This window comes from Protopterus annectens, chromosome 6.part0, assembly GCF_019279795.1.
Source record: "Protopterus annectens isolate FY-2018-M chromosome 6.part0, PAN1.0, whole genome shotgun sequence".
Classification (NCBI taxonomy): Eukaryota; Metazoa; Chordata; order Ceratodontiformes; family Protopteridae; genus Protopterus; species Protopterus annectens.
The window spans coordinates 1,012,438,166-1,012,460,906 of NC_056737.1; positions in this window are offsets into that span (position 1 = coordinate 1,012,438,166).

Below are 22,741 nucleotides of genomic sequence, written 5' to 3' on the forward strand. Positions count from 1 at the left end.
CACTTATTTATTTTTGAGGGAAATCCTGTAAATGTAAGATCTTCTGTATTCTATTTTTTCCATGAACTTAATAATGAATAAATTGCATGGATTTTTTTATCTTTTAATATGAACGAAACTTTTCAATTAAGAATTTCAATCCATCAGTTAAGATATTTGGCTAAAGGAAGAAGTCTTAAATTTTTTAAAGAGCTAGATTCAGTACTATTCAACATACAATTGAAGTTATTCACTATAATTAAGCTTCCATGCAAATTTCTGAGAATAAAATCCAAATGCATTTTAGCTGTCTTAACTCCCATTCCAGGCAAAAGCATAAATTATCTAATGTATAGATTCTATTGCTATATTTTATTACCACAATTGAAATTAATCCTTCTTTATCTTCATGTTTACATGCTATCTGGGGCATGATATTTTTAAAAGAATCATAACTGCACTGTAACTGTTTTTAGAACAGATTGAATTAAAATCAAATATTCATTGTGATTCCAAATACTTCCAACTGTGTTTATAATATGGGGTTCTTTATGGAAGAAAATCATCTTTTTTAATTATTTAGTCCATTGGAATTTAAGGATATTGGAGACAATTTCATCAGAAAAATTTTATAAAATGATGGGAAGCAATCATTATAAGACAGTAAGCAAATTGTGAATTTATATATCATATTAATAGAAATACAGGAGAAAATTCTTAAACATGACAAAATGTTTAAATGAAGATCTATACAAGAGCTAAATAACACAGATATTATAACTCATATGAAATATTTAAAAAAATCTAGTCTAGAAGTGAAAAACTAGCAGAATGAGCTGCCAAAACAAATTAGAAAGAAAAAAAAACTATGACTTTTTCACATGCGAACAGAGCTCTGCAGTTTATGTTAAATGCCAGAGTGGACAAAATATTGAAATCATATTACACATTCATTTATATAGTATCATATACAATCCATTTGTAATTTCTTCAATAAATTTCCGAAACATAAATTTATATGTATATATCTATATATCTATAGCTCTCTAAATATAAGTATATATATATATATATATATATATATATATATATGTATATATATATATATATATATATATATATGTATATATATATATATATATATGTATATATATTTATATATATATATGTGTATATATATACATATATATATATATATATATATATATATATATATATATATATATATATATATATATATATATATATATATATATGGTTCCCATTCAGAAGCCTGAAACATCATCAAAATCCTGAAACCAAAAGCCTGAAAATTCAGAATCCTGAAAACTCAAAATCCTGAAAGCCCAAAATCCTGAAAGACCAAAATCCTGAAACTCAAAATCCTGAAAACACAAATAATGCTAATATGTCACTATAAAGACACTAATATCTACCAACTGACCCTGACCCTAACCCTAACCCTAAGGTCCGTCACTATCGCACACTCACCTGACCCGCGCCCTAAACCTAACTCACTTAAACCGCCCCTAACCCCAATATTTGTCACTATTGCATACATGCCTAACCTGCCCTAACCCTAACTCACTTAAACCACCCCTAACCCTAAAATAAAACCAACCGCACTTACCTGACCCCAACGCATGACCTAACACCACAGGGCTAACAATAGCAAAGCCACAATGACATCAGTATGTCTATTTTGTGTTTTCAAGATTTTGAGTTTCAGGATTTTGGTCTTTCAGGATTTTGGGCTTTCAGGATTTTGAGTTTTCAGGATTCTGAATTTTCAGGCTTTTGTTTTCAGGATTTTGATTTTCAGGCTTATGATGTTTCAGGCTTCTGAATGGGAACCATATATATATATATATATATATATATATATATTCATATTTACATATATATGTCATAGTTTTCATTTTATTCTTTCCAGTCTCCCAACCCTTTCTGACTTCTTCAGCTCTTCAAGATTAATACTTATATTAATTTACAATATACATGAGTGAAATTAGTCTTTGCAGCCCAACTGTTATGTTATTAAATTAACAGAATGATAATTAAATATTAAATAGTTAAAATAACTGTCAGCACTATGCAAGTAACATATAATATAAGCAGGCAAGATAAATGCCTACAATAACTATAGAAAGACATTACTCATTTTGAAATAAGAGTAAGGAGGTGCATCATAATATACAGTGATTAGCTTAACATTTGTTAAAAGGTGTGTGAGTTAACTATAAATCAGAGATTTCAAGGCCTAACCATTCCCATTGTCTAGGTTATGCTATGGTTTGACACAGGGGGAATTCAATAAACCCTACATGATTTTTTTGTATGTATACATTGCAACACGATGCATACATGAATGCAAACAATGTGAGATTCAGTAAGTCTCGCTTAGTGGTGTGCAAACGTACATAAATAAGGAAAGATCTGTGTAATGCAAATTCCTGTATAAGCAGGTGAATTATATGCAAATTAGGTACTGGAAGTGATCCAACAACCAGAAAGTCATCCGTGTAGACCTCATGTACATGTTCGTAGTGTAAGCACACATTTTTTTATGCAGGAGTCTACACGGACAGTAGCGAATGAAAATGTCCAAACATATGACCATAATTTCTCTGAAAAGAGTATATCACAAGGAATATTGCGGAGACATACATTGGTGATCAGCACCCAGTCAGATACTATGAGACTTGGAAGCCATGTCACAACACATGCAAATCTCAAATGACTGGTCTGGTTGGTAATTAAGGGATTTACCCAGAAAAGGGTACAACAAGCCTACAGATGCTTGCATTTTCAGGAACAAGTGTGTGGATCAACAAACAGGCTGTTGCCTGCTTCATATCTTGAGCTTGGTGCTGTTTTACTTCTGATGAGAGACAGAAAATACGAGCTTTGTATCACAACCGAATGATGAAATGGTGAGACCAGCAATAGTAGTAGCGAGGCAGCAGCAATTCAGGCTAATCCCATTTTTTCAACAGTCACCACAAGGTAATTCTTTGTTTTCAGTAGTCATGGCTTGCTTAGTATCTAACTTCAGAATAACTGCCTAAATATTCCATCCTTAGGTTTACAAGGTGTATATATTAGTTTCCCATACAGTGTATGGCAGTGGTCTGTACAAACTCAGACACCTTAGGTTACATTTATCTTGGAAACCATGATGGAAATAACTCCAATAAGGAGTTGCATATATCATCTTTTAGGAACTCTGGTTTTAGAACTTCACTGCAGCTACAAAATGGGCAGTGTGCTTCAGGAATGGAGAACAAGAACAGTCACCCCTCTGCATAAAGGGGCATATCTACTGACAAAGGTAGATGATCAATAGAAATGTAGTACACCCACTCTGGTAGATGATGAATAAAGATGTAGTATACCCACAGTGGTAGATGACAATTAGAGATGGAGTACACCAACACTGGTAGATGACCAGTAGAGATGTAGTACACCCACAATGGTAGATGATCATTAGAGATGTAGGACAACCACACTGGTAGATGATCAGTGGAGATGTAGTACACCCTCACTGGCAGATGATCAGTAGAGATGTAGTACACACACATTGGTACATGATAAGTGGAGATGTAGTACACCAACAGAGGTAAATGATTAGTAGAGATGTAGTACACCCACACTGGCAGATGATCAGTAGGGATGTAGTACACCCACATGGGAAGATGATCAGTATAGATGTAGTACACCCACATGAGTAGAGGATCAGTAGAGATGTAGTACACCCACACTGGTAGATGATCAGTAGAGATGTAGTACACCAACACTGGTAGATGATCAGTAGAGATGTAATATACCCACACTGGCAGATGATGAGAAGAGATGTAGTATACCCACACTGGTAGATGATCAGCAGAGATGTAGTACACCCACAATGGTAGATGAACAGTAGCGATGAATGACACCCACACTGGTAGATAATCAGTAGAGATGTAGTACACTCACACTGGTAGATGATCAGTAGAGATGTAGTACACCCACAATGGTAGATGACCAGTAGAGATATAGCACACCCACACTGGTAGATGATTAGTAGAAATGTAGTACACCAACACTGGTAGATGATCAGTAGAGATGTGGTACACCCACACTAGTAGATGATCAGTAGAGATATAGTATAGGCACATTGGCAGATGATCAGAAATTATGTATTACACCCACACTGGTAGATGATCCGTAACGATGTAGTACACCCACACTGGTAGATGTTCAGTAGAGATGTAGTACATCCACACTGGTAGATTTTTATTTAATGTTTTTATTATTTATTTATTTATTTTTTATTTATTTATAGATGATCAGTAGAGATGTAGTACACCCACACTGGTAGATGATCAGTAGAGATGTAGTACACACAAAATGGTAGATGATCAATAGAGATGTAGTACACCCACACTGGTTGATAATTAGTAGAAATGTATTGCATCCACACTGATAGATGATCAGAAGAGATGTAGTACACCCTCACTGGTAGAGGATCAGTAGAGATGTACACCCACACTAGTATATGATCAGTAGAGATGTAGTACACCTACACTGGTAGATGATCAGTAGAGATGTAGTACACCAAGAGTGGTAGATGATCAGTAGAGATGTAGTACACCCACACTGGTATATAATCATTAGAGATGTAGAACACTCAAACATACACCCACACTGGTAGATGATAAATAGAGTTGTAGTACACCCACACTGGTAGATGATAGGTAGAGATGTAGTATACCCACACTGGTACATGATCAGTAGATATGTAGTGCACCTACACTGGTAGATGATGAGTAGAGATGTAGTACACCCACACTGGTACATGATTAGTAGAGATGTAGTGCACCCACACTGGTAGATAATCAGTAGACATGTAATACACCCACACTGGTAGATGATTAGTAGAGATGTAGTATACCCACAATAGTACATGATCAGTAGAGATGTAGCACACCCTCACTGGTAGATGATTAGTAGAGAGGTAGTACACACACAATGGTACATGATCAGTAGAGATGTAGTACACCAACACTGGTAGATGATCAGTAGAGATGTAGTACACCCACAATGTTAGATGATCATTAGAGATATAGTACACCCACACTGGTAGATGAAGAGTAGAGATGTAGTACACTCTCATTTTTACATGATCAGTTGAATGTAGTACACCCACAGTGGTAGATGATCAGTAGCAATGTAGTACACCCACACTGGTGGATGATCAGTAGAGATTAAGTCAGCCACACTGGTAGATGATCAGTAGAGATGTAATACACCCACACTGGCAGATTACCAGTAGAGATGCATTACACCCACACTGCTAAATGATCAGTAGAGATTTAGTACACCCACACTGGTAAATGATCAGTAGAGATCTAGTACACCCACACTGGTAGAAGATCAGATGAGATGTAGTACACCCACATAAGATGATCAGTAGAGATGTAGTACACCCACACTGGTACATGATCAGTAGAGATGTAGTACACCCTCATTGTTACATGATCAGTTGAATGTAGTACACCCACAGTGGTAGATGATCAGAAGCGATGTAGTACACCCACACTGGTACATGATCAGTACAAATGTAGTACACCTACACTGGTAGATGATCAGTGGAGATGTAGTACACCCGCAATGGTAGATGATCAGTAGAGATGTAGTACACTCTCATTGTTACATGATCAGTTGAATGTAGTACACCCACAGTGGTAGATGATCAGAAGCGATGTAGTACACCCACAGTGGTAGATGATCAGAAGCAATGCAGTACACCCAAAGTGGTAGATGATCAGTAGAGATGAAGTACACCCACACTGGTAGATGATCAGTACAGATGAAGTACACCCACACTGGTAGATGATCAGTAGAGATGAAGTACACCCACACTGGTAGATGATCAGTAGAAATGTACTACACCCACAATGGCAGATGATCAGTAGAGATGTAGTACACCTACATGTGTAAATGATCCGTAGAGATGTAGTACACCCACACTGTACATGATCAGTAGAGATACAGTACACCCACACTAGTAGATGACACATAGAGATTTAGTACATGCACACTGGTAGAAGATCATTAGAGATGTAGCACACCCACACTGGTAGATGATCAGTTGAGATGTAGTACACCCACACTGGTACATGATCAGTAGAGCTGTAGTACACAAACACTAATAGATGAAATGCAAAGCTGTAGTGCACCCACACTGGCAGATGATCATTAGAGATGTAATACACCCACACTGGTAGATAATCAGTAGAGATGTAGTACATCAACAATGGTAGATGATCAGTAGAGATGTAATACACCCACACTGTTAGATGTTCAGTAGAGTTTTAGTACACCCTCACTGGCAGATGATCAGTAGAGATGTAGTACACCAACACTGGTAGATGATCAGTAGAGATGTAGTACACCACCACTTGTTGACGATCAGTAGAGATGTAATACACCCACACTGGTAGATGATCTGTAGAGATATAGTACACCCACACTGGTAGATGATCAGTAGAGATGAAGTATACCCACACTAGTAGATGATCAGTACAAATGTAGTACACCCACATTGGTATATGATCAGTAGAGATGGAGTACACCCACACTAGTAGATGATCAGTAGAGATGTAGTACACCCAAATGGGTAGATGATCAGTAGAGATGTAGTACACCCACACTGGTAGATGATCATTAGAGATGTACTACACTCACATAGGTAAATGATCAAAAGAGATGTAGTACACCGACACTGGTGCATGATCAGTAGAGATGTATTACACCCAACCTAGTAGATGACCAGTAGAGATTTAGTACACCCACACTGATGGATGATCATTAGAGATGTAGTACACATGGGTAGATGAACAGTAGAGATGGAGTACACACACACTAGTAAAGGATCAGTAGAGATGTATTACACACAAACTAGTAGATGATCAGTAGAGATGGAGTACACCCACACTAGTAGATGATCAGTGCAAATGGAGTGCACCCACTCTGGTAGAATATCAGTAGAGATGGAGTACACCCACATGGGTAGATGATCAGTAGAGATGCAGTATACCCACGCTGGTAGAATATCAGTAGAGATGTATTAAAGCCACACTGGTAGATGATCAGTAGAGACATAGTACACCCACACTGGTAGTTGATCATTACAGATATAGTACAGCCACACAGTAGACAATCAGTAGAGATGTGGTACACCCACACTGGTAGATGATCCTTTAGAGTTGTAGTACTCCCACACAGGTAGACGATCAGTAGATATGTAGTACACCCGCACTGGTAGATGATCATTAGAGATGTAGCACACCCACATGGGTAGATTATCAATAGAGATGTAGTACACGCACACTGGTAGATGATCAGTAGAGATGTAGTACACCCACACTGGTAGATGATCAGTAGAGATGTAGTACACCAACACTGGTAGATGATTATTAGAGATGTACACTCACATGGGTAGATGATCAGTAGAGATGTACATCCACACTGGTACATGATCTTTAGAGATGTAGTGCACCCAACCTATTAGATGACCAGTAGAGATTTTGTATACCCACAATGGTAGATGATCATTAGAGATGTAGTACACTCACACTGAGAGGCGATCAGTAGAGATGAAGTACAACCACAATGGTAGATGAACATTAGAGATGTAGTACACCCACACTGGTAGATGATCCTTAGAGTTATAGTACTCCCACACTGGTAGCCGATCAGTAGAGATGTAGTACATCCACACTGGTAGATGATCATTAGAGATGTAGCACACCCACATGGGTAGATTATCAATAGAGATGTGGTACACGCACACTGGTAGATGATCAGTAGAGATGTAGTACACCCACACTGGTAGATGATCAGTAGAGATGTAGTACACCAACACTGGTAGATGATTATTAGAGATGTACACTCACATGGGTAGATCAGTAGAGATGTACATCCACACTGGTACATGATCAGTAGAGATGTAGTACACTCACACTGAGAGGCGATCAGTAGAGATGAAGTGCAACCACAATGGTAGATGAACATTAAAGATGTAGTACACCCACATTGGTAGATGATCAGTAGAGATGTAGTACACCGACACTGGTAGATGATCAGTAGAGTTGTAGTACACCCACACTGGTAGATGATCATTAGAGATGTAGTACACCCACACTGGTAGATGATTAGTAGAGATGTAGTACTCCCACACTGGTACATGATCACTAGAGATGTAGTACACCCACACTGTTAGATGATCAGTAGAGGTTTAGTACACCCACACTGGTAGGTGATCAGTAGAGATGAAGTACACCCATACTAGTAGATGATCAGTACAAATGTAGTACACCCATACTGGTAGATGATCAGTAGAGATGGAGTACACCCGCACTAGTAGATGATTAGTAGAGATGTAGTACACCCACACGGGTAGATGATCAGAATAGATGTAGTACACCCACACTGGTAGATTATCAGTAGAGATGTAGTAAAGCCACACTGGTAGATGATCAGTAGAGATGTATTACACCCACACTGGTAGTTGACATTAGAGATGTAGTACACCCACACTGTAGACATTCAGTAAAGATGTAGTACACCCACACTGGTAGATGATCATTACAGATGTAGTACACTCACATTGGTAAATGATCAGTAGAGATGTAGTACACCAACACTGGTAGATTTATTTTATTTTATTTTACATTTGTTGACCGGGCTAGTCTAGCTGGATATATTTCCATTTTCAGTAGAGGCCCGGGGAGAAAAGCTCCACACAGATATACAAAGTATAAAATATTGTTACATGGTGAAATAGGAATACAAAACAAAATAAAAACAGGTAGATTTACATTCTTGAGATAAAAACACTTGAGAAAAGTTCCAATAAACAGAGTAAAGTTTAAGAGAGCTAGATCAGAATATAATACAGTAAGAGTTATGTACCATAGATAAAAACACTTGTGAAACAGTACAGTGACCAGAATATAGCTTAAGACAGCTCAAAACAGAATAGTAAGAGTTATATACAGTAGATCATATGGGGTAGTAGTATTTAAAAGCTAAGATTATTAGAGTTTAAATAGGGTACGTCTAATTTACAAGTCAAAAGCATGTAAAGGTTTGGAAGTATGGCAAGAAGAGGAAGAAAGAGGGGTGAAGAAGATGGTTAGTCAGGGTTACTACAAGGGCATAGCCAGTGCATTTGAATGTATTTTCTAAGGTTTTGTTTAAAGAGTGGTAAGGATGTAGTTAGAGTTAGTTCAGTGGGTAGAAGGTTCCAGTGTTTTCCTGCTGTGTTGCTAAATAGAGAGTCACCAGCTGTATTATTAGACTTTGTTAAACTGGCAAGAGGTTTGCTAGAAGAACATAGGGAGTTCAGATTATTATATGGGACTATACGTTTTGAGAGTATAGGGGTATTATTGGGCTGGTAAAATAACTTGTGGGCAATTGTGAGTTGGGGGATAATCAGATGGTTTTGGAATTCAAGCCAATTTAGTTGTCTAAGATTAGTACAGTGATGGGTTCTGAAGGGATTGCCAGTAGCAAATCTGGTGATATTATTATAGGAGGTTGCTAATTTGTTAAGGTAGGTTTTCTTAAGGTTGGTAAATATAGGTGAAACATACAGGAGGGTTGAGATTAGATGGGAGTGGGCAATTTTGGCTCTGGCTGCTGAGGTTAAAAAGGGTTTTATTCTGTATAAGGAGCCTATTTTTCTGTTTACTGTTTTAATTGTGTTGTTTATATGGTAATCAAATGAGAGATTAATATCAATGGTTATACCTAGAAGTTTAGTGGTAGTATCAGGGAGAATAACAGTTCCATTATTTGATGAGATTGAAAAGTCTAATGGGGAAGACCTAGTGGTGGGTGTAGATGTACATTCACATGGGAGATGATCAGTAGAGATGTACATCCACACTGGTACATGATCAGTAGAGATGTAGTACACCCAACCTATTAGATGACCAGTAGAGATTTTGTATACCCACAATGGTAGATGATCATTAGAGATGTAGTACACTCACACTGAGAGGTGATCAGTAGAGATGAAGTACAACCACAATGGTAGATGAACATTAGAGATGTAGTACACCCACATTGGTAGATGATCAGTAGAGATGTAGTACACCAACACTGGTAGATGATCAGTAGAGTTGTAGTACACCCACACTGGTAGATGATCATTAGAGATGTAGTACACCCACATTGGTAGATGATTAGTAGAGATGTAATACTCCCACACTGGTACATGATCACTAGAGATGTAGTACACCCACACTGTTCGATGATCAGTAGAGGTTTAGTACACCCACACTGGCAGATGATCAGTAGAGATGTAGTACACCCACACTGGTGGATGACCAGTAGAGATGTAGTACACCACCACTGGTAGATGATCAGTAGAGATGTAGTACACCCACACTGGTAGGTGATCAGTAGAGATGAAGTACACCCACACTAGTAGATGATCAGTACAAATGTAGTACACCCATACTGGTAGATGATCGGTAGAGATGGAGTACACCCACACTAGTAGATGATCAGTAGGGATGTAGTACACCCACACGGGTAGATAATCAAAAGAGATGTAGTACACCCACACTGGTAGATTATCAGTAGATATGTAGTAAAGCCACACTGGTAGATGATCAGTAGGGATGAATTACACCCACACTGGTAATTGACATGAGAGATGTAGTACACCCGCACTGTAGACATTCAGTAGAGATGTAGTACACCCACACTGGTAGATGATCATTAGAGATGTAGTACACTCACATGGGTAAATGATCAATAGAGATGTAGTACACCGACACTGGTGCATGATCAATAGAGATGTATTACACCCAACCTAGTAGGTGACCAGTAGAGATTTAGTACACCCACACTGGTGGATGATCATAGAGATGTAGTACACCCACACTGGTAGATCACCAACAGAAATGTAGTACACCCACACTGATACATGATCAGTAGAGATGTAGTTCACCCACACTGGTAGATGATCAGTAAAGATGTAGTACACCCACATGGGTAGATGACCAGTAGGGATATAGTGCATCCACACTGGTAGATGATCAGTAGAGATGCAGTACACCCTCACTGGAAAATGATCAGTATGGATGTACTGCACCCACAATGTAGATGATCATTAGAGATGGAGTACACCCATACTGGTTGATGATCAGTAGGGATGTAGACCACCCACGATGGTAGATGATCAGTAGAGATGTAGTACACCAGCACTGGTAGATGATCAGTAGAGTTGTAGTAGAACCACACTGGTAGATGATCAGTAGATATGTAGTACAGCCACACTGGTAGAAGATCAGTAGAGAGTATTACACCCACATAGTTAGATGATCAGTAGAGATGAAGTACACCCTCACTGGTAGATGATCAGTAGATATGTAGTATACCCACACTGGTAGATGATCAATAGAGATGTAGTAGACCCGCAATGGCAGATGATCAGTAGAGATGTAGTACACCCTCATTGGTACATGAGGGTGTACATCTGATCATCTCATTGATCATCTGAGTGTATATCTGATCATCTACCAGTGAGGGTGTACTTCAGTAGAGATGAAGTACACCCTCACTGGTAGATGATCAGTAGATATGTAGTATACCCACACTGGTAGATGATCAATAGAGATGTAGTAGACCCGCAATGGCAGATGATCAGTAGAGATGTAGTACACCCTCATTGGTACATGATCACTAGAGATGTAGTACACCCACACTGGTAAATGATCAGGAAGATTGTAGTACACCAACACTGGTAGATGATCAGTAGAGATGTAGTACACCCACACTGGTAGATGGTCAATAGAGATGTAGTACACCCACACTGGTAGATGATTAGTAGAGATGTAGTACACCACCACTGGTAAATGATCAGTAGAGATGTAGTACAACCACACTGGTAGATGATCAGTAGAGATGTAGTACACCCATACTGGTAGATGATCAGTAGAGATGGAGTACACCCACACTAGTAGATAATCAGTAGAAATGTAGTACACCCACACGGGTAGATAATCAGAAGAGATGTAGTACACCCATACTGGTAGATTATCAGTAGAGCTGTAGTAAAGCCACACTTGTAGATGATCAGTAGAGATGTAGTATACCCACACTGGCAGTTGATCATTAGAGATGTAGTACACCCATACTGTAGACATTTAGTAGGGATGTAGTACACCCACACTGGTAGATGATCATTAGAGATGTACTACACTCACATAGGTAAATGATCAATAGAGATGTAGTACACCGACACTGGTGCATGATCAGTAGAGATGTATTACACCCAACCTAGTAGATGACCAGTAGAGATTTAGTACACCCACACTGGTGGATGATCATTAGAGATGTAGTACACCCACAGGGGTAGATGATCAGTAGAGATGGAGTACACACACACTAGTAGATGATCAGTGTAAATGTAGAACACCCACTCTGGTAGAATATCAGTTGAGATGGAGTACACCCACATGGGTAGATGATCAGTAGAGATGCAGTATACCCACACTGGTAGAATATCAGTAGAGATGTAGTAAAGCCACACTGGTAGATGATCAGTAGAGACGTAGTACACCCACACTGGTAGTTGATCATTAGAGATATAGTACAGCCACACTGTAGACGATCAGTAGAGATGTGGTACACCCACACTGGTAGATGATCCTTAGAGTTGTAGTACTCCCACACTGGTAGACGATCAGTAGAGATGTAGTACACCCACACTGGTAGATGATCATTAGAGATGTAGCACACCACATGGGTAGATTATCAATAGAGCTGTAGTACACACACACTGGTAGATGATCAGTAGAGATGTAGTACACCCACACTGGTAGATGATCAGTAGAGATGTAGTACACCAACATTGGTAGATGATTATTAGAGATGTACACTCACATGGGTAGATGATCAGTAGAGATGTACATCCACACTGGTACATGATCAGTAGAGATGTAGTGCACCCAACCTATTAGATGACCAGTAGAGATTTTGTATACCCACAATGGCAGATGATCATTAGAGGTGTAGTACACTCACACTGAGAGGCTATCAGTAGAGATGAAGTACAACCACAATGGTAGATGAACATTAGAGATGTAGTACACCCACACTGGTAGATGATCCTTAGAGTTGTAGTACTCCCACACTGGTAGATGATCAGTAGAGATGTAGTACACCCACACTGGTAGATGATCATTAGAGATGTAGCACACCCACATGGGTAGATTATCAATAGAGATGTAGTACACGCACACTGGTAGATGATCAGTAGAGATGTAGTACACCAACACTGGTAGATGATTATTAGAGATGTACACTCACATGGGTAGATCAGTAGAGATGTACATCCACACTGGTACATGATCAGTAGAGATGTAGTACACCCAACCTTTTAGATGACCAGTAGAGATTTTGTATACCCACAATGGTAGACGATCATTAGAGATGTAGTACACTCACACTGAGAGGCGATCAGTAGAGATGAAATACAACCACAATGGTAGATGAACTTTAGAGATGTAGTACACCCACATTTGTAGATGATCAGTAGAGATGTAGTACACCGCCACTGGTAGATGATCAGTAGAGTTGTAGTACACCCACACTGGTAGATGATCATTAGAGATGTAGTACACCAACACTGGTAGATGATTAGTATAGATGTAGTACTCCCACACTGGTACATGATCACTAGAGATGTAGTACACCCACACTGTTAGATGATCAGTAGAGGTTTAGTACACCCACACTGGTAGATGATCAGTAGAGATGTAGTACAACCACACTGGTAGGTGATCAGTAGAGATGAAGTACACCCACACTAATAGATGATCAGTACAAATGTAGTACACCCATACTGGTAGATGATCAGTAGAGATGGAGTATACCCACACTAGTAGATGATCAGTAGAGATGTAGTACACCCACACGGGTAGATGATCAGAAGAGATGTAGTACACCCACGCTGGAAGATTATCAGTAGAGATGTAGTAAAGCCACACTGGTAGATGATCAGTAGAGATGTATTACACCCACACTGGTAGTTGACATTAGAGATGTAGTACACCCGCACTGTAGACATTCAGTAGAGATGTAGTACACCCACACTGGTAGATGATCATTAGAGATATAGTACACTCACATGGGTAAATGATCAGTAGAGATGTAGTACACCAACATTGGTAGATGATTATTAGAGATGTACACTCACATGGGTAGATGATCAGTAGAGATGTACATCCACACTGGTACATGATCAGTAGAGATGTAGTACACCCAACCTATTAGAAGACCAGTAAAGATTTTGCATACCCACAATGGTAGATGATCATTAGAGATGTAGTACACTCACACTGAGAGGTGATCAGTAGAGATGAAGTACAACCACAATGGTAGATGAACATTAGAGATGTAGTACACCCACATTGGTAGATGATCAGTAGAGATGTAGTACACCGACACTGGTAGATGATCAGTAGAGTTGTAGTACACTCACACTGGTAGATGATTAGTATAGATATAATACTCCCACACTGGTACATGATCACTAGAGATGTAGTACACCCACACTGTTAGATGATCAGTAGAGGTTTAGTACACCCACACTGGCAGATGATCAGTAGAGATGTAGTACACCCACACTGGTAGATGATCAGTAGAGATTTAGTACACCACCACTGGTAGATGATCAGTTGAGATGTAGTAGAACCACACTGGTAGATGATCAGTAGAGATGTAGTACACCCACACTGGTAGGTGATCAGTAGAGATGAAGTACACCCACACTAGTAGATGATCAGTACAAATGTAGTACAACCATACTGGTAGATGATCAGTAGAGAAGGAGTACACCCACACTAGTAGATGATCAGTAGAGATGTAATACACCCACATGGGTAGATGATCAGAAGAGATGTAGTACACCCACACTGGTAGATTATCAGTAGAGATGTAGTAAAGCCACACTGGTAGATGATCAGTAGAGATGTATTACACCCACACTGGTAGTTGACATTAGAGATGTAGTACACTCGCACTGTAGACATTCAGTAGAGATGTAGTACACCAACACTGGTAGATGATCATTAGAGATGTACTACACTCACATGGGTAAATGATCAATAGAGATGTAGTACACCGACACTGGTGCATGTTCAGTAGAGATGTATTACACCCAACCTAGTAGGTGACCAGTAGTGATTTAGTACACCCACACTGGTGGATGATCAGTAGAGATGTAGTACACCCACACTGGTAGATCACCAATAGAGATGTAGTACACCCACACTGATACTTGATCAGTAGAGATGTAGTACACCCTCACTGGTAGATGATCAGTAAAGATGTAGTACACCCACATGGGTAGATGATCAGTAGCGATGTAGTGCATCCACACTGGTAGATGATCAGTAGAGTTGTAGTACACCCTCACTGGAAAATGATCAGTATGGATGTACTGTACAAACAATGTAGATGATCGTTAGAGATGTAGTACACCCACACTGGTTGATGATCAGTAGAGATGTAGACCACCCACAATAGTAGACGACCACTAGAGATGCAGTACAACCACAGTGGTAGATTATCTGTACAGATGTAGTACAGCCACACTGGTAGAAGATCAGTAGAGATGTATTACACCCACATAGTTAGATGATCAGTAGAGATGAAGTACACCCTCACTGGTAGATGATCAGTAGAGATGTAGTACACCCACACTGGTAGATGATCAATAGAGATGTAGTAGACCCACAATGGCAGATGATCAGTAGAGATGTAGTACACCCTCATTGGTACATGATCACTAGAGATGTAGTACACCCACACTGGTAAATGATCAGGAAGATTGTAGTACACCAACACTGGTAGATGATCAGTCGAGATATAGTACACCCACACTGGTAGATGATCAATTGAGATGTAGTATACCCACACTGGTAAATGATTAGTCGACATGTAGTACACCCACACTGGTAAATGATCAGTAGAGATGTAGTACACCCACACTGGTAGATGATCAGTAGAGATGTAGTACACCCACACTGCAGACATTTAGTAGAGATGTAGTACACCCACATGGGTAGATGATAAGTAGAGATGTAGTACACCCACACTGGTAGATGATCAATAGAGATGTAGTACACCCACACTGGTAGATGATCCATAGAGATGTGGTTCAGCCACACTGGTACATGATCAGTAGAGATGTTGTACACCCACACTGTTAGATGATCAGTAGAGATTTAGTACAGCCACACTGTTAGATGATCATTAGAGATGCAGTACACCCACACTGGTAGATGATAAGTAGATATGTAGTACACCCCACTGGTAGATGATCAGTAGAGATGTAGTACACCCACAATGGTAGATGTACAATAGAGATGAAGTACACCCTCACTGGCAAATGATAAGAAAAGATCTAGTCCACCCACACTGGTAGATGATCTTTAGAGATGTTGTACACCAACACTCGTAGACGATCAGTAGAGATGTAGTACACCCACACTGGTAGATGATCAGTAGAGATGTAGTACACCAACACTGGTAGTTATTATTAGAGATGTACACTAACATGGGTAGATGATCAGTAGAGATGTACATCCACGCTGGTACATGATCAGTAGAAATGAAGTACATCCAACCTATTAGATGACCAGTAGAGATTTTGTATACCCACAATGGTAGATGATGATTAGAGATGTAGTGCACCCACACTGAGAGGCGATCAGTAGAGATGAAGTACAATCATAATGGTAGATGAACATTAGAGATGTAGTACACCCACATTGGCAGATGATCAGTTGAGATGATGTACACCCACACTGGTAGATGATCAGTAGAGATGTAGTACACCAACACTGGTAGATGATCAGTAGAGTTGTGGTACACCCACATTGGTAGATGATCAACAGAGATGTAGTACACCCACACTGGTAGATGATTAGTAGAGATGTAGTACTCCCACACTGGTACATGATCACTAGAGATGTAGTACACCCACACTATTAGATGATCAGTAGAGGTTTAGTACACCCACACTGGCAGATGATCAGCAGAGATGTAGTACACCCACACTGGTAGATGATCAGTAGAGATGTAGTGCACCCACACTGGCAGATGATCAGTAGAGATGTAGTACACCAACAGTGGTAGATGAACAGTAGCGATGAATGACACCCACGCTGGTTGAAAATCAGTAGAGATGTAGTACACCCACAGTGGTAGATGACCAGTAGAGATGTAGTACACCCACAATGGTAGATGACCAGTAGAGATGTAGCACACCCACACTGGTAGATGATTAGTAGAAATGTAGTACACCAACACTGGCAGATGATCAGTAGAGATGTGGTACACCCACACTAGTAGATGATCAGTAGAGATGTAGTACAGGCACATTGGCAGATGATCAGTAGAGATGTAGTACACCCACACTGGTAGATGATCAGTAACGATGTAGTACACCCACACTGGTAGATGATGAGTAGAGATGTAGTCCACCAACACTGGTATATTTTTATTTAATGTTTTTATTATTTATTTATTTTTTTTTAATTTATTTATAGATGATCAGTAGAGATGTAGTACACCCACACTGGTAGATGATCATTAGAGATGTAGTACACACAAAATGGTAGATGATCAATAGAGATGTAGTACACCCACACTGGTTGATAATTAATAGAAATGGAGTACATCCACACTGGTCGATGACCAGTAAAGATGTAGTACACCCTCACTGGTAGAGGATCAGTAGAGATGTACACCCACACTGGTAGATGATCAGTAGAGATGTAGTACACCCACACTGGTAGATGGTCAGAAAAGATGTAGTACACCAAGAGTGGTAGATGATCAGTAGAGATGTAGTACACCCACACTGGTACATAATCATTACAGATGTAGAACACTCAAACTGGTACATGATCCGAAGAGACGTAATACACCCACACTGGTAGATGATCAATAGAGTTGTAGTACACCCTCACTGGTAGATGATAAGTAGAGATGCAGTACACCCACACTGGTACATGATTAGTAGAGATGTAGTGCACCCACACTGGTAGATAATCAGTAGACATGTAATACACCCACACTGGTAGATGACCAGTAGAGATGTAATATACCCACAATGGGTCATGATCAGTAGAGATGTAGCACACCCACACTGGTAGATGATTAGTAGAGAGGTAGTACACTCGCAATGGTACATGATCAGTAGAGATGTAGTACACCAACACTGGTCTGGTAGATGATCAGTAGAGATGTAGTACACCCACAATGATAGATGATCATTAGAGATATAGTACACCCACACTGGTAGATGATTAGTAGAGATGTAGTACACCCTCATTTTTACTTGATCAGTTGAATGCAGTACACCCACAGTGGTAGATGATCAGGAGTGATGTAGTAGACGCACACTGGTAGATGATCAGTACAGATTTACTACAGCCACACTGGTAGATGATCAGTAGAGATGTAATACACACATACTGGCTGATTACCAGTAGAGATGCATTACACCCACACTGCTAAATGATCAGTAGAGATTTAGTGTACCCACACTGGTAGATGATCAGTAGAGATGTAGTACACCCACACTGGTAGAGGATCAGATGAGATGTAGTACACCCGCATAAATAAATGAACAGTAGAGATGTAGTACACCCACACTGGTACATGATCAGTACAAATGTAGTACACCCACACTGGTAGATGATCAGTAGACATGTAGTACACCCGCAATGGTAGATGATCAGTAGAGATGTAGTACACCCTCATTGTTACATGATCAGTTGAATGTTGTACACCCACAGTGGTAGATGATCAGAAGTGATGTAGTACACCCACAGTGGTAGATGATCAGTAGAGATGTAGTACACCCACACTGGTAGATGATCAGTAGAGATGTAGTACAATCACACTGGTAGATGATCAGTAGAGATGTAGTACACTCACACTGGCAGATGATCAGTAAAGATGTAGTACACCCAAACTGGTAGATGATCAATTGAGATGTAGAATACCCATACTGGTAAATGATTAGTAGACATGTAGTACACCCACACTGGTAAATGATCAGTCGAGATGTGGTACACCCACACTGGTAGATGATCAATTGAGATGTAGTATACCCACATTGGTAAATGATTAGTCAACATGTAGTACACCCACACTGGTAAATGATCAGTAGAGATGTAGTACACCCACACTGGTAGATGATCAGTAGAGATGTAGTACACCCGCACTGGTAGATGATCTGTAGAGCTGTAGTACACTCACACTGGTAGATGATCAGTAGAGATGTAGTATACCCACACTGGTACATGATCAGTAGAGATGTAGTACACTCTCACTGCAGACATTTAGTAGAGATGTAGTACACCCACACGGGTAGATGATCAGTAGAGATGTAGTACACCCACACTGGTAAATGATCAATAGAGATGTAGTACACCCACACTGGTAGATGATCCGTAGAGATGTGGTTCTCCCACACTGGTACATGATCAGTAGAGATGTTGTACACCCACACTGTTAGATGATCAGTAGAGATTTAGTACAGCCACAATGTTAGATGATCATTAGAGATGTAGTACACCCACACTGGTAGATGATAAGTAGATATGTAGTACACCCCACTGGTAGATGATCAGTAGAGATGTAGTACACCCACAATGGTAGATGTACAATAGAGATGAAGTACACCCTCACTGGCAAATCATCAGTAAAGATCTAGTCCACCCACGCTGGTAGATGATCTTTAGAGATGTAGTACACCCACACTGGTAGACGATCAGTAGAGAAGTAGTACACCCACACTGGTAGATGATCCTTAGAGTTGTAGTACTCCCACACTGGTAGATGATCGGTAGAGATGTAGTACACCTACACTGGTAGATGATCATTAGAGATGTAGCACACAACAAGGGTAAATTATCAATAGAGATGTAGTATAAGCACACAGGTAGATGATCAGTAGAGATGTTGTACACCCACACTGGTAGATGATCAGTAGAGATGTAGTACACCAACACTGGTAGATGATTATTAGAGATGTACACTAACATGGGTAGATGATCAGTAGAGATGTACATCCACACTGGTACATGATCAGTAGAAATGAAGTACATCCAACCTATTAGATGACCAGTAGTGATTTTGTATACCCACAATGGTAGATGATGATTAGAGATGTAGTACACCCACACTGAGAGGCGATCAGTAGAGATGAAGTACAACCACAATGGTAGATGAACATTAGAGATGTAGTACACCCACATTGGCAGATGATCAGTTGAGATGATGTACACCCACACTGGTAGATGATCAGTAGAGTTGTAGTACACCCACATTGGTAGATGATCAGCAGAGATGTAGTACACCCACACTGGTAGATGATTAGTAGAGATGTGGTACTCCCACACTGGTACATGATCACTAGAGATGTAGTACACCCACACTGTTAGATGATCAGTAGAGCTTTAGTACATCCACACTGGCAGATGATCAGCAAAGATGTAGTACACCAACACTGGTAGATGATCAGTAGAGATGTAGTGTACCCACACTGGCAGATGATCAGTAGAGATGTAGTACACCAACAGTTGTAGATGAACAGTAGCGATGAATGACACCCACACTGGTAGATAATCAGTAGAGATGTAGTACACCCACAATGGTAGATGACCAGTAGAGATGTAGTACACCCACAATGGTAGATGACCAGTAGAGATGTAGCACACCCACACTGGTAGATGATTAGTAGAAATGTATTACACCAACACTAGTAGATGATCAGTAGAGATGTGGTACACCCACACTAGTAGATGATCAGTAGAGATGTAGTACAGGCACATTGGCAGATGATCAGTAGAGATGTAGTACACCCACACTGGTAGATGATCAGTAACGATGTAGTACACCCACACTGGGAGATGATCAGTAGAGATGTAGTACACCCACACTGGTAGATTTTTATTTAATGTTTTTATTATTTATTTATTTATTTTTTTTTTATTTATTTATAGATGATCAGTAGAGATGTAGTACACCCACACTGGTAGATGATCAGTAGAGATGTAGTACACTCAAAATGGTAGATGATCAATAGAGATGTAGTACACCCACACTGGTTGATAATTAGTAGAAATGGAGTACATCCACACTGGTCGATGATCAGTAAAGATGTAGTACACCCTCACTCATAGAGGATCACTAGAGATGTACACCCACACTGGTAGATGATCAGTAGAGATGTAGTACACCCACACTGGTAGATGATCAGAAAAGATGTACACCAAGAGTGGTAGATGATCAGTAGAGATGTAGTACACCCACACTGGTAAATAATCATTACAGATGTAGAACTCTCAAACTGGTACATGATCAGAAGAGATGTGATACACCCACACTGGTAGATGATCAATAGAGTTGTAGTACACCCTCAATGGTAGATGATAAGTAGAGATGTAGTATACCCACAGTGGTACATGATCAGTAGAGATGTAGTGCACCCACACTGTTAGATGATCAGTAGAGATGTAGTACACCCACACTGGTACATGATTAGTAGAGATGTAGTGCACCCACACTGGTAGATAATCAGTAGACATGTAATACACCCACACTGGTAGATGATCAGTAGAGATGTAATATACCCACAATGGGTCATGATCAGTAGAGATGTAGCACACCCACACTGGTAGATGATTAGTAGAGAGGTAGTACACTCGCAATGGTACATGATCAGTAGAGATGTAGTACACCAACACTGGTCTGGTAGATGATCAGTAGAGATGTAGCACACCCACAATGGTAGATGATCATTAGAGATATAGTACACCCACACTGGTAGATGATTAGTAGAGATGTAGTACACCCTCATTTTTACTTGATCAGTTGAATGTAGTACACCCACAGTGGTAGATGATCAGTAGAGATTTACTACAGCCACACTGGTAGATGAACAGTAGAGATGTAATACACACATACTGGCTGATTACCAGTAGAGATGCATTACACCCACACTGCTAAATGATCAGTAGAGATTTAGTATACCCACACTGGTAGATGATCAGTAGAGATGTAGTACACCCACACTGGTAGAGGATCAGATGAGATGTAGTACACCCGCATAAGTAGATGAACAGTAAAGATGTAGTACACCCACACTGGTACATGATCAGTACAAATGTAGTACACCCACACTGGTAGATGATCAGTAGAGATGTAGTACACCCGCAATGGTAGATGATCAGTAGAGATGTAGTACACACTCATTGTTACATGATCAGTTGAATGTAGTACACCCACAGTGGTAGATGATCAGAAGTGATGTAGTACACCCACAGTGGTAGATGATCAGTAGAGTTGTAGTACACCCACACTGGTAGATGATCAGTAGAGATGTAGTACAATCACACTGGTAGATGATCAGTAGAGATGTAGTACACCCACACTGCAGATGATCAGTAAAGATGTAGTACACCCAAGCTGGTAGATGATCAATTGAGATGTAGTATAACCATACTGGTAAATGATTAGTAGACATGTAGTACACCCACACTGGTAAATGCTCAGTAGAGATGTAGTACACTAACACTGGTAGATGATCAGTAGAGATGAAGTACACCCACACTGGTAGATGATCAGTAGAAATGTAGTACACCCACACTGTACATGATCAGCAGAGATATAGTAC